This window comes from Vanellus vanellus, assembly GCF_965231255.1.
Source record: "Vanellus vanellus genome assembly, chromosome: 1".
Lineage (NCBI taxonomy): Eukaryota > Metazoa > Chordata > Aves > Charadriiformes > Charadriidae > Vanellus > Vanellus vanellus.
In genome coordinates, this window is record NC_138905.1 from 203081662 (window position 1) to 203094560 (window position 12899).

General features: G+C 39.5%; 1 protein-coding gene across 3 annotated transcripts in view; it reads left to right on the forward strand.

Moving 5' to 3' along the window:
* Nucleotides 1-10922, forward strand: part of PSPC1 (paraspeckle component 1) — a 62509-nt gene extending 51587 nt beyond the window's left edge. Inside the window, exons 1-5 of one of the 3 annotated variants that reach the window (XR_014269994.1) lie at nt 3412-3783; nt 3898-3950; nt 6921-7024; nt 9704-9814; nt 10033-10922. The gene's annotated coding sequence lies outside the window, so the exon portion shown is untranslated. Of the gene's footprint in view, nt 1-3411; nt 3784-3897; nt 3951-6920; nt 7025-9703; nt 9815-10032 lie in introns of those variants that run through there. The other 2 variants (XR_014269991.1, XR_014269992.1) reach the window with 2 other exon arrangements.
* Nucleotides 10923-12899: the final 1977 nt, after the last annotated feature.

Consider the following 12899-nt stretch of genomic DNA (forward strand, 5'->3'; position numbering starts at 1 on the left):
GCTTGCCAGATGATGAAGCTTGCACAACAGTAGCAAGTAGAGAATCTCTGCTCTTCAGTTTTATGTGGTTGAGTTCACTGCATATTCTGCCTTAAAAATTTTCACAGGTTCCTTAGTGATGTTATGCATGACTTTTAATCCAGGTCTGAGTAGTAATCTGCTTAGACTGGGCAAGTGCAGGCTTCGATTGTTGTTATGTCATATTGAAACAGATCTGTAAATGCCTTCATCTCTACAAAACACAAGTTTTCATGAGAAATGGTACCTTTATTCAACCACCTTTGTGGGTTTTTTTCATAAACAGGTAAGTCTTTATGTAAGTGGACCAATACGCGATAGAGCATTTGCAGAATACCCTGCCATTTATTAACACTGTTCTGTTGTCTTTGTCTTGAAATACAGATTCCATTTCCTGTGTATTTCAAATCTAATGTGAGATTTTCTTTTTTCTACCGTATATGGCTTTATTGTGGTGGAAGCTAGAAGCTGGTATTTTTTATTTGTCATGAAGTAATCAGAGACAAAAATTGCCACCCAGCAGAGTTAGCACAGGAAAGAAATTATTTAATTGCACAATGAATTAACAAATCTTTTGACAGGACCAGAGGCAATGGGCACAAACTGAAACACAGGAGAACATCAGGAAACACATTTTTAATGTGTGGGTGGCTGAGCACTGGCACAGATTGCCTAGGGAGGTTGTGGAGTCTCTTGGTATCACTGGAGATACCAAAAGCTGGCTGGACACAGTCCTGGTCCTGGGCTTTGGCTCTGGGTGGCCCTGCTTGACCCAGGGGGGTTGGACCAGATGATCTTTAGAGGTCCCAACATTAACCCTTCTGTGATTCTGTCATCTAAATAAAGCTTTGAATTTATTGAACTTTATATAAATTAACATTAAAATCCTATTACGTGCTTAGGTATTTGGATGCTTCCTCACTGGGTTTCGTTTCAATATATAGGTGTATGTATTGCTTAGTATTGTTAAATTTTAGATTTTCAAATGAAGCACTTCAAAGATGAAAACTCTTTGAGTGAATCTTAAGTTGTTGCTCTTTATAAGGACCGTGCGACCACAGCTTGCCCTGCCCTTTCCCCCAGCACAGTCTTATGGCTTCAGAGATTTTAGCCCCACAAAGATAATCAGTTCTGCTGTCATTATTTTGGAAGAGGAGGTTAGGACACCTGCTGCAAAAATGACAGGTAAGGAGTCCTACAGGAGGGAATGGGGAGTGTTATGTGAAGTTGTGTAAAGCAGCATTGCTTACACTTCAGAAGTAAATGTGCTGTGTATCGGTGAGTTTCACAGTTCCTTAGGAATGCTGGTTTTATAAATTAGAGAAAGTTAGATTATGCACAATCTAGGAAGTTTCCCTTGAAAGTAGATTCCCCCCTAGTTTTTGGAAGATCCAAAATATCTCAACTATATATATTTTTCTGTAATACAAAGTTTATGCTGATTTTCTGTAGTCTTAAAATTGTAAAATCTGAGAAAACTCTCTTAAGCTTTTCCTATACACATTTTTGCTACTTTAAAATAATTTTTATTATTTTGAAATCAAAACTAAATCAATATTAATAAAACTATGCCTATTTAAATATCTCTAAAATTTTCTTAGTGGTTCTCTGATTGCATAACTGTAAACTTGTTTGCACAGCGCGTAGTGCAGTGATACCCTGACTTCTGTTAAAGTAGTAGAGCAGTACTGATACTACTTAACTCTATGCTAGCTGTGCTGGTTTAACTATATCTCGTTTACAGCAGACTTTCCTAATTTTGTTTCAAACTGTCTAGGTAAACATACCATAAGTTTCTGTGATAGGTAAACTCCCTTAGAATTTCTAGAACCTGACGTAAAACAAGCTTATGGAATTTTAACTGTAACTTCCAATGCTGAGTGATGCAGTGGTTTCAGGTGCTTTTGATCTGTTGGGTTTCTTAAGTTTTCTTTGTTAATTGGTGAAGTTGCATCTATGCATCATTATTTCTAGGTGAAAGAGATGATGAGGGTTAAAGGTTATTCCCTTGCTCCTTCAGCAGTTTTGTACTTCTTAGCTGTTCATGCTAAGGTAAAGTATCACAAAATGCTCAGGAACTTTGCATCCGTTTAACAAGGCACGTGAGTTCCAAATGGAGAAAATTATATCGTTACTTGGATGTTTTTCGAAGGTGCTCAGCAGGAACACAATCATTGAAAGTACAAATCTGAACATCTGAAGACATTTCTGCTGCATTAATGACAGCATACGTAGAATAGATAATTATGAAAATCACTGATTAGCCATCTCCAGTGCTGCAGATTCCTTAACTTGACATGGGAATGTTAGTGAGCAATATAGGGGAAGGGGCTGTATTCAAAAACATGGGATTGAGTTGCTGTTTCCTATAGGCTTTGACTATAGGCTCACAGTTCACAAAATTTGGCAAATATATAATGTATATATGTATAAAATATATGTAAAAGTATAACACTTTAATTATGCTGTGCAATAGAAGCCTAAGCGATGTTAAGAAGTTAGACTTCATTCCCTTCTCCTGATCAAATCGCAATTTTTTGAAATTGTAGGGAATCTTTTTTACAAAATAAATGGATCCTCCTTTTGTATTAAATGCACGGTCTTAAATCTAGGAACACAATGACTCGCAAATGAAAAATTTTTATTACATTTACAAAGTACTTAAATTTCATTTTTTTCAAATTCAGACCTTGCTTAAGTTGCACAGATGAAATCTTTGTCCTTTCTGTTTAAATATTTCAGACATGCTTATCATTCCCCAAATACTGAAGAAGTAGTTAAACTTCTGTATGAGTGAGTGAAGTTTTGCAGTCCAGGCAAAACAGAGAAATAAATGTCCCTTGATTATAGTATTGTCACTGGTGTGGCTTTATTAACCTAGCCACTAGTAACTGTCACTGTTTTTGAAATCTGATTCCAAAAGAGGAGTATTACTACAGGCACATTCCTCATTCTGTGTAAGACCCTAACTTCAGATACCCTATACCTTATAAATGAAAAGTTGTGAACTAGATTAAAATGTTTTTAAGAGTCTTGTCAAGGAAATTTAATGCCTTTCTGGCTCAGTTTGAGTAGTATTTACCCTTTTGTTTCTAGGAACTTAATTTTCCTTTTGAGCCTTAATTTGGTAATGTTCACTTTTTCCCTTAAATACTATTTGCTTCTAGCTATCTGCAAGTATGTACTCTTAAGGAGAGGATTTGAGGAACATAAGATTAGGAAAAGTTACGTTGCATTTTGTTTCCTGTAAGCACTGGCACACTGGCAGCTATGCAGTGATGCCCAGGTGACAATTGATTCACTCTGTCATGGCTTTATTGTTGCAAATGTGTGCGTTTGTCCTCAGCAGGGCCTCTTCATGACTAAGATGAGAAGGTTTGGCCAGACTTGGGTAAAATCTAAGAGAAGAATGGGGAGGAAAATATTGCTTGGCCATTTAAAAATGTCTAGTGCTGTATCTTCTGTTAGTACATCAGCAGCCAACATTGTTATCTGTTACCTTTTGATAGGTAAACCTGAACAAATGCAAACATGAACACAGCTCTGCGGATCATCTCGGGTTCCCTTTGGAAACCCCAAATAAATGGCCACAAGGGATTGTGTGTTTTCCTGAGAACAGCTCGGCATTGGAGTTCTTCCTTTCTGTGTGATGGATAGTGTCTCTGCTACTCTCAGAATGCTGCATATGCCTGCTGGTGCAAAATGTCGTATGGTCCACTTCAGTGGAAGTCAAAATTTACCCATGTTGCTGTTCTGTGTTGCTAGGTAATTTTTAAAGTAGACATTAAATAAAGGGGGAAATGGAGGGAAATACCGGGGGGGAAGCTCTTTGTTACAGTAACCACCAAAAATCCTGGTAATTTTTTTTTTTTAAAAAAGGCAACCTGTTCTGTCACTGAAGCCAGTGAAGCTGCATAGCATCAGTGTGCAAGGTAAATGTAAAGCATCCTTCAGTGTTGTAGATTGTCACAGCTGTTTCTGCCTGGTATGCTGCTGTGGCAGCTTGGAGCTTGTCTCACATAGCAATTCTGTATTGGAAAGACAGTAGTGGCGAGTACTCTGTTCAGCTGAATATGTGTTCCGTGAGATAGGTTGTACTGAGAAGCTGGTTTTCAGTTTTCCTTGATAATGGCACAGTATATGCACAGTATCGGTCAGTTTGTGCATGGTGCATCTGTTCTTTTCATAATAGGCATATTTATCATGCTGTTAGCCTTTTAGAATATTTCAGATTAATTTTGCTTGGCACCTTTCCCACTTTGAGCTTTAATTTAAAGAAAAGCTTTATCATATGAATGAAGATGATTCAGAGTCTGTTACTTTGAAAATAACTATTTGCTGGGTTCCTGCGCACTCTTAAAAATCCCTTTTTTTTTCAGATCTAGCTGCTGGGATACATTCAGGTCTAACAAACTAATTACTGTAAATTATAAACAGTAGGGTTTATACAGGGTAGAGAGTTTGAAGTGATCTTAATTTCTTGTAAAGAGAGAATCCTGAAGAAGTGCAGTGGCAGAGACATACTGTTTAAAACACACACACACACACACACTATAATAATCACTTTGTAAGTATTTCAGTTATGGTAAATGATTAATCTGTAAAACTACCATATGGTTTTACTGGCGGGTTTTAGAGGTTGTCTTCAGAAACATGCCAGATTTATTTGGCTACAGTTTTGTCACTTGTATCTACCAGTTGCCAAGAATCTGGCTCGCTGCTTTCTCTTCAGTAAATCTGGGTGGCCAAGAAAGAGAAGGTATGCTGGCTGTTACAGAAACTGGAGAGACTGCGTTAGGCCTTTGGAGGTCTTAGTGTTGCTGTTTGTAGATGGGGGAAAAAGGAAGAAAAGCCTAATTATTATGTTTTTTTCATAATATTAAAATACAGACTGAAAGGTGGGCAGTTTGTAATTATAGCTTCCCTTTAAGATGGGTACATACTTACCAATTGCTGCATTAGTTTCACCATGTGGAGAACATGTCCCATGACACTAATACTTGTCCTGATCCTCAAGGCTGACAGTCATTGCTATGGCCATTATTATATTTTACCTGCTAAATGATTTTAATACTAGCACTTGTAAAATTATAGTTCTAGTGGGCTGTGCTCTGTCATTTTTGCTTTAGGAAGAAAGTACCAACTAGCTGAACATCTGTATTACGGAATAGGTAACAGAACCTTTGAAACTGGATATATGGCAAGCTGCACCATGGGGGGGGGGGGAGATGAAAAGGAAGCAAATGGGAAAACTGATGAATTAAAAGCACTTTTAATAGACTCAGACATTACATTGTGCCAGCTTTGAAATCATATTTATTCTGAGCTGCTAGCCTTAGCCTTTTTTCAGCTGTATCTGATAAGGTAAATGTTACCTTTTATTGTAAGTGTTTGTGTTTGTGTGTTGTAATTTGCACGTATGTCACTTCTGAGTTGCTTTTTGGGGCTGTTCCTGAAGCGAAGCTAGCCTGAAAGGTGCAATCTGTGTGTGGCTTTCCAAAGTAATTGTTTCTGTAAGAAATACTTTGCAGGGTTTACTAAGTTTTCTGATCATCAAACAGGACCTCGAGATGTTAGTAAATTGTTTCAAGAAGTCTATATCTGAGAGCATACAGAGTTCTTCATCCCCTTGTGCTGCTGTCACTGGGGGCTTTCCAGGCAGTCTTCCTCTCTACAGACATTTCTTTAGGGTTCCTTGGCTCTGCAACATATTTCTATGTCTGCTTCCCCAGCCTGAGCAATAAGTGGATTATGTTAAACCTATCAAACACTGCAGTACTAATGCAATATTTTAAATTGGAGGTATTTGTGGAGAAGAGGTGATTTTAATTGGGGGCAAGGGAGGAGGGAATGTGTGCGTATGGGTGAGAGCTGTTTTGAAGCCTGAATGGCTGGGGCAGGGAGCTGTTGAATTTTAAACACTTTGGGTAATTATTTTGCATGTGGACTCTGGAAGAAAATACACAGAGTTCAAGTGGATACCCTTATTAACACTTTCAGTTATTATTCAGGCCTTTTTGTATATAATTGAACTAATTTTAATTATGAATTAACAAATGTAATATGAATAAAATTGTACTCTGACTTGCTGTTTGCTCTTCCAACTGTACTTACTGCAAATGCAAGCAGATCTACTGCAGAAGTTTTGAAATTACAGAAGTCTAAAACTTTTGCATCAATTTCTAGTGCTTTTAGTATTAAAATGTATTTTAATGAAACTTGCATGAAGTTCTGTTCTGAGATGTTAGTATAAAGTAGGACAACGTTTTAGTTCAGTTGTATTATTTTCATATACAGCTTTGCCCCTTTTAAGTATCTGTTAAATGTCTGTACCGCAGCAGGCTGCGGAACGGGGAGGAGACTGTATTTGTGCTTCCATACCCTCAGAGCAACTACAGTGAGAGCAGTTAGTTCTTAAGTTTCATTAATAACTCTGTGTTGTGTGCAGGGGTTCTAATTTTTGTAGTGGCAATAATATGAGCAGGATGAAATGTCACTTTGGCCACGTGCATTGGCAGGCCTAGAAGATGACAGTATTGCATTTGTTATGTCTGCTTAAAAACCCTCCAAAGAGAAATGACTTGGGGCTCTTTGGAGCAGAATTGTACTTAATTTACTCCAAGCAGAAGTATGAAAATCTAGGAACTTGTTAATGTTCTTGGAACAGCTGGTTTTTAACTGCTGAGGTAGTAAAACAAAATTAAAAATCTTTAGCGAAATCTGTGTAGTAACAACTAAGTGGTAAGAATGGGTAGAGTATAAATGGATTTTTTTTTTTCTGGCAATGTGAAAGTTTTATTGTGGTTTATTTATCCATATTATACATATGGGTATTTGAAAAGAGAAGTTACTGTATTTTCTAGTTTGTTTAAAGTGTTATTTACTGTCTCTTCATTTTTTAGGTTACTATTAAAATCTTAAAATGCAGATGAAGACTGGCTTGTGCAGAATCCTTCTGCTATCTTACACATACAAAAGGGAATCCTAAACCAAGCTTTAGTACAAGGTATGTATTGGGATGTTTGGCTTTATTCAGCAGTTAGTGAAATTAGGAGCCCTCTTTTTGTTCACACATGTAATTCTGTTTCTACATTTCAAACTATACTTCCCTTCAGGTAACATAATTCCTGTCATTTTACCATGTTTTTCAAGTACTTGAAGTATTATGTACACAGCCTCTTGCAGACAGCTCAAAATCTGGCTAGCCATAATGTGTCTTACATCCAAAAACCATAATGCCATGATCATAATATGATTCCATGTCTGAGCTACTGGGTGTTATTGATACATTGCACTCAGAATCCAGTTTGTATGATCAGCACTGAAGTTTCCAATTCTGAACAGTCCTCAGTATTAGCCAGTAGGCTTTGGTCCGGAAGGCCGTGTCCATGTATTCTGTAAAACCTGGGGTCGAGTTCAGTTTGCATACACTGTTATGTAGTGTCATCTACCCTGGGTGTTGGAAGCATCTCTGTGGGACTGACAGATAGGAGGATTTTAAAGGGAGATTTATGCAGCTTGATTCAGTAGTTCTAATAGTTTTGAAATTCCAAAATATCAGTTGCTTTTATAAAGTAAAATAATTTTAAATACTGATGGGATTTCAGCAAGATGTGCAAGTTCTACTGATAAAGCAAGAGGAATTTGGATCGGTTCTCCTCTGTGTTTGGCCTAGTAAAAATACTCAGGGCTGTCTCTATAGTTGTGTTAACAGTAAACAGAGAATCATAGAATTGTTATGGCTGAAAATGACCTTTAAGATCGTCAAGTCCAACCATTGTCTAACTCTACCTGGCCAACTTCTAAACCATGTCCCCGAGCACCATATCTAGACGGCTTTTAAGTACATCCAAGGATGGCGATTCAGCCACTTCCCTGGGCAGCCTGTTCCAGTCTTTGATAACCCTTTCAGTGTAGAAGTTTTTTCTAATGTCTAACCTAAACCTCTCCTGGCGCCACTTGATGCCATTTCCTCTTGTCCTAAACGATATAAAGAGAACTATATATATAAAGAACAAGATATTTTGAGCTATTTGTTAATGACATGTGAAAGATGTCCCTGCCCATGGTAGGGCAGTTGGACTAGTTGATCTTCAGAGGTCCCTTCCAACCCAAATCATTCTGTGATTCTATAGTAGTAGTTCATATGTTTTATTGCTAATTAGAGGGGTCCTTCTACTGATTTCCAAGTCAGCTGGTAAATTGAGTGTGGGAAGTAAGCAGTAAAACTTCAGAGAGTTGCATGGGAAGTATGAACACGATGGGGTCCTCAGTCATTCTGTAAGAAGCACAGGAAGGGCAACATGAGAGAAGAAATCTTTCTGCAGTCACACATCTCAAACTGTACTGTGAGTTATAACTAATACTGAAAAATTGCCTATGTGGTCTTTGATTCCCAAGACTGAAATAGTTCAAAATTTCTACCCATGACAGGCAGAATCCTATTATGCCACAGGAGCTCTGTCCCCTTTTACTGTTTCCCAGGTTTGCCTTGCCCTTTACTAAGGAGTTCCCTGTTACTTTCCAGTTGCAATAAAATCACGATAAAATCATAATATAAAAATAATCACACAATAATGTGTGAGATACACCAGGCTATGAAAATAAGCAAGCTATGAGCTTTACTCACGAAATCTAAAAAAGACAATACAGTTAAAACTTTATCAGAAAAGGTAGTGGTAACAGAAAAAACACTTCATTTTTTCAAAGTTTGACTCAAAAGAGATTTTTCTATCCAGCTGACATTTTGTCCTGACCATGTAGCTGTTGGGAATTCAGTCTTCTTGCTTGTCCTTACATATTGGAATACTCCTGTGCAAGAGCCATTTGAGAGCCTTGGCGTTTGGCAGCTTTCCCAGGCGCCTCAGAATTTTTCTGTCCTCAACTTACAGTTTCCTTCCTGTGAGGGGAAGAGCGGATGGCCAAGGTTCCTTGGAGATACAAGTGTTTCTTTGACTGGCTAAATAATGACTCCTTGTCTCCGTGGAGTGATAAAATCCTTTCTTTCTCTTTCCCCATTATTCATTTGTGTGTGTGTGTGTACTTCGGATTGCAGTGTGAACCTGGCTGGCAAAGCCTAATGGCCTAATTACATTGTGTTAAAAATTGAGGGAAGATTAGATAAAAATATGAATGGATTGCATTGTATTTGGGGCAGAGTATGCAATAGCAAACTGTGAAATAATGGCAAAAGACTCTGGGAGAGCATCACATCGGTCACATAAAAATGTTCCACCTGCTCAGTTTGATCTTCCTTAACTTGTTGCTGAGCAGTATTTTGTAGAGATGAGAGCTGGCCTTGGTGTGTCACTGCTTTCCCTTCCTCAACACTCAAATAAATTTGCATATAGTTCTGTTACACCAGAAAATGCACTGCACTCTGATTTAATTTGTAGTGAGGTCACAGTCTTCTGTCAGGTTGCCTGCTGCTGGGGTTCCTTAACAGTGGTAGGGAATTCCGGATAACCTCTTGGAAGGGCTATCTGGGAAAGCGTCAGCATTTCCCAGCTTTTTATCCAGCTGTATTTGCTAATGCACTGCTCTGTACTTTGCTGTTGGAGTTCTTGTAGTTTGCTGTATTTTGATTACAAAAGCGTGTTTTCAAGGAAGTTACCACTGAAGTGTCTCTTGTAACTCCTCAGCCTGAATCATATTTATTTCCTGAAAATGTTCTCTGTTGCATTAGGTTTCAATGAAAACCCCTGGTGGCTATACACCTGCAGAACTGAAGATGGCTTTCTGCTATACCGTGATGGTGTGCAAAGTGCTGCTCTTCAAGCTGGAATTACCATCTGGGGTGAGAATACAATCATGTCGTCACTCATCAGAGCACTTAACAGTGGTTTTGACTTTTGTGATGTAATGTTTCCTTTGTTCTGGGTTATCAGTCTCTTTGCATTATTTTTGTGCTCAACACATGTTCTTTTTTTTCTTCGTTGCTCTCTATGCTCTTGGGCATAAGAATAAGGAGGAATTAATCACTCTCACTTTAGCTGTATTCTTTCTGCTTTGTAGACAGGTCTGCCCTGTGGGCCCTGAAGGAATAGGGCCGTTTGAAATGATGGGAAGAGGGACCAGCAGGGAGGTGGCATGTCTCCCACCAGCACCCCGGATTGGAAAAGACACATCAGAAGAACCTGAATAGAATGTCTGCTTGCGACGTTCAAGATGCCTTGTCCTGTAGGAGGGGACAAGTTACAGCTTTTGTGATGTTACACTCTTCAGCCTCTGTCAGGGAAGGTGGTACCTGATGTTAAGCAGAGTTGAGCATTTTATAGTAAAGCTGATGTTGGGCAACTCTGATGTGTCACTGGGGCCTTGACTCCCTTTTTATCTAAACCATACCGGGAGGAGATTTTGTTTCCAGATCTTCAATACTAGTGCTGGGAAATGGTGTTGATAAAAGGATTAAAGTTTGTACACGCTACAACAGGAATCAAAGTAAATGATATATTAAAAGACTGGTCCTTGGTTAAGTGATTGACTTTGGACTAAAAAAAAGCCTTTAGGGTTAAATGGAATGAGTAAGAAAATATTTTCAAGCACATATGTGACAAAAGATAGAAAATTGGTGGGGTTTATATTTAAAGAAAAAAACAGGGTGGATTGTGTTTACATTGCAGTAGAGTTTAAAACAGCACAGAAGTATTAGTTACTGAGAGAAAAGCATGTAAGCCAGCAACAGCTGAAAAGTACTGGAAGAAGATGTTAACCAATGGGGAGATTAAAGCTGCAGTAAGATGTCACTTTCCATGCAGTTAAGTAGCCCAATAAAAAGAATAAAAACAAAAACTGAGTGAAATGAATAACAAAAAATGAATTTTGATGGGATGGCAATTCAACTGTAATATACCGCCTTTTTTTTTCAGGGTTTCTGTATGTATTATAAAACTGTTTCAAATTAATGAGTAACAGGCCGTTTTATTTTCTTTTTCCTGAACTCAACAAGACAGTGAACATGAGTCGAGGGCCTGACAGGAACCTCACTGAGTTCAGAAAAGGCAAATACGAAGTCCTGCAGTGGGTATGGAATAACTTGATGCAGTTGTGCAGCCTGGGCACAGACTGGTTGTGAAGCAGCTTTGCAGAGGCTGATGTGGAGTTCTGAGGGATGAGTGAAGATGAAGGTGTCCAACCCCAGCCTGGACTCCAAGAGAAAAGCACAGCTGAGCAGGGGCAAGGAAAGCAATCTTGCCTCTCTGTTCAGTGCTTCTGAAACTGCAGCTAGAGCGCTGTGACCAGTTCTGGCCTCCTGAAGACAAGTTACATATGGGAACAAGTCCAGTGGAGGCCACTGAGATGCTCAGGAGGTTAGAGCATAGGAGCTGTGGGGATAGGCAGTGGGGTTTGGTCAGTCTGGAAAACAGGAGGTTGGGAGATAGGAAATGGAAGGGGGTGGAAAGGATGGAGCCAGACTCATCTTAGAGGTGCACAGTAATGAGGAATTCTTGTATAATTTTCAGTGTACGTTAAGTGTTTCATCATACCACTAATGAAAACAGTGCAAGCCAGTACTGTCTTGCTGTACTCAGCTTGTTTCCGCACAGTGGGGAACCACTGGGAGTTCCTGTTAACCCTTGTATTGGGAAGGGTGAATGTGTGTGCGTGGGGGGGGGTGTGCAGTCTGGGGGGCTGCGCAGGGCAATGTGCACTCATGGTTTAGGGATCCTCATCTTACTGTTTACAGAAATAGGAACTGTTGAATATTAAAGACAGATCTAGGAAAGCAAGGGAAATTTCAAATGCTTCACATCTCCCATGCAAACTTTTCCAGACAGGATGTCACAACCAGCTTGGTGAAGCCTTTAAATAAAAAATAAATATGCATGCAAGCACAGCCTGTGCAGGCTGGAGCTCTGGCTGTTACTGCTTGTGGCAGTGATAGCAGCTTTTCCCCCATAATAGGGATGATTGTGGTCAGTGTAAGCCATGCAATTGCTCTAACAGGCCTATCTGGGCTTTTCTTCCCCAAATTCATACTCTCCACTTGGCTATTGAAAGTCTGTACAAGTAACAGCTCCAGCAAACACACCTTCTTGTCACTGAGGGTTTATGATACAGGATCAAGATGTCACCACATGGGTAATGCTGTCGTCCAGCTCTGGTTGGAAACATTTGTGCTGCTGGAACATGCCCAAACAGTTGCAATGAATCCAGTTTTGGAGCAGACAGTGGTCCCCCTGGGGGTGGTGACAATGTCTTCAGTTCCCATCCACATGGTTTGAGTTGTCTTAAAAGCAGAGCTGTCTCCACCAGCGTTTTAAGAGCACATGAGAGGAGCTAACCAATAGTGAGGTCTGAGCCACCTACAATGAATAAGCCTGTGCCAGCAGTAACTAACCACAGAGGAGTTCCTTACCATGCAATCATGTAGGAAGCATTACAGAAATTCTACAGCTGTCCTGTACAACAGCTGAGCCTGCTATGGAGAAACAGTTGACTTGAAATCAAAAAGTACTGTCTTCTGCCTGCTCCCTTCCCCCGGCTGCTATATTTGAGGTGTTTTGAGATTTTAAGAGACCCTTTTTCAACCTTAATTGATACTGCTGCCTCACTCCTGCTCAAATTTGTATTCCATGCTGTCTTTTGTCTGCCTTTAGTGTTTTTTCCTAACCTTTGTCTGCCTTTTACTCAAGCATTTTAAGACAGGTTCCCCATTTATGTGGCATGCAGAAAAGCTGAGGAATTTTGGTGTCACGATTCAGTGATGGGCTTGCAGCACGCACCGATGCTGCACCAGCAGCTGAGGAAAATGCAGCCATTATAGTTCTATTGCATTTGTAAAAGGGAGAAGTCCATCACAGCGCCACACTATAGAGAGAGACTCCAGCAAAACTGAAGCCCCTGCATGCTGTGTTCCTATAGCAATGCTGTCTCGGCTC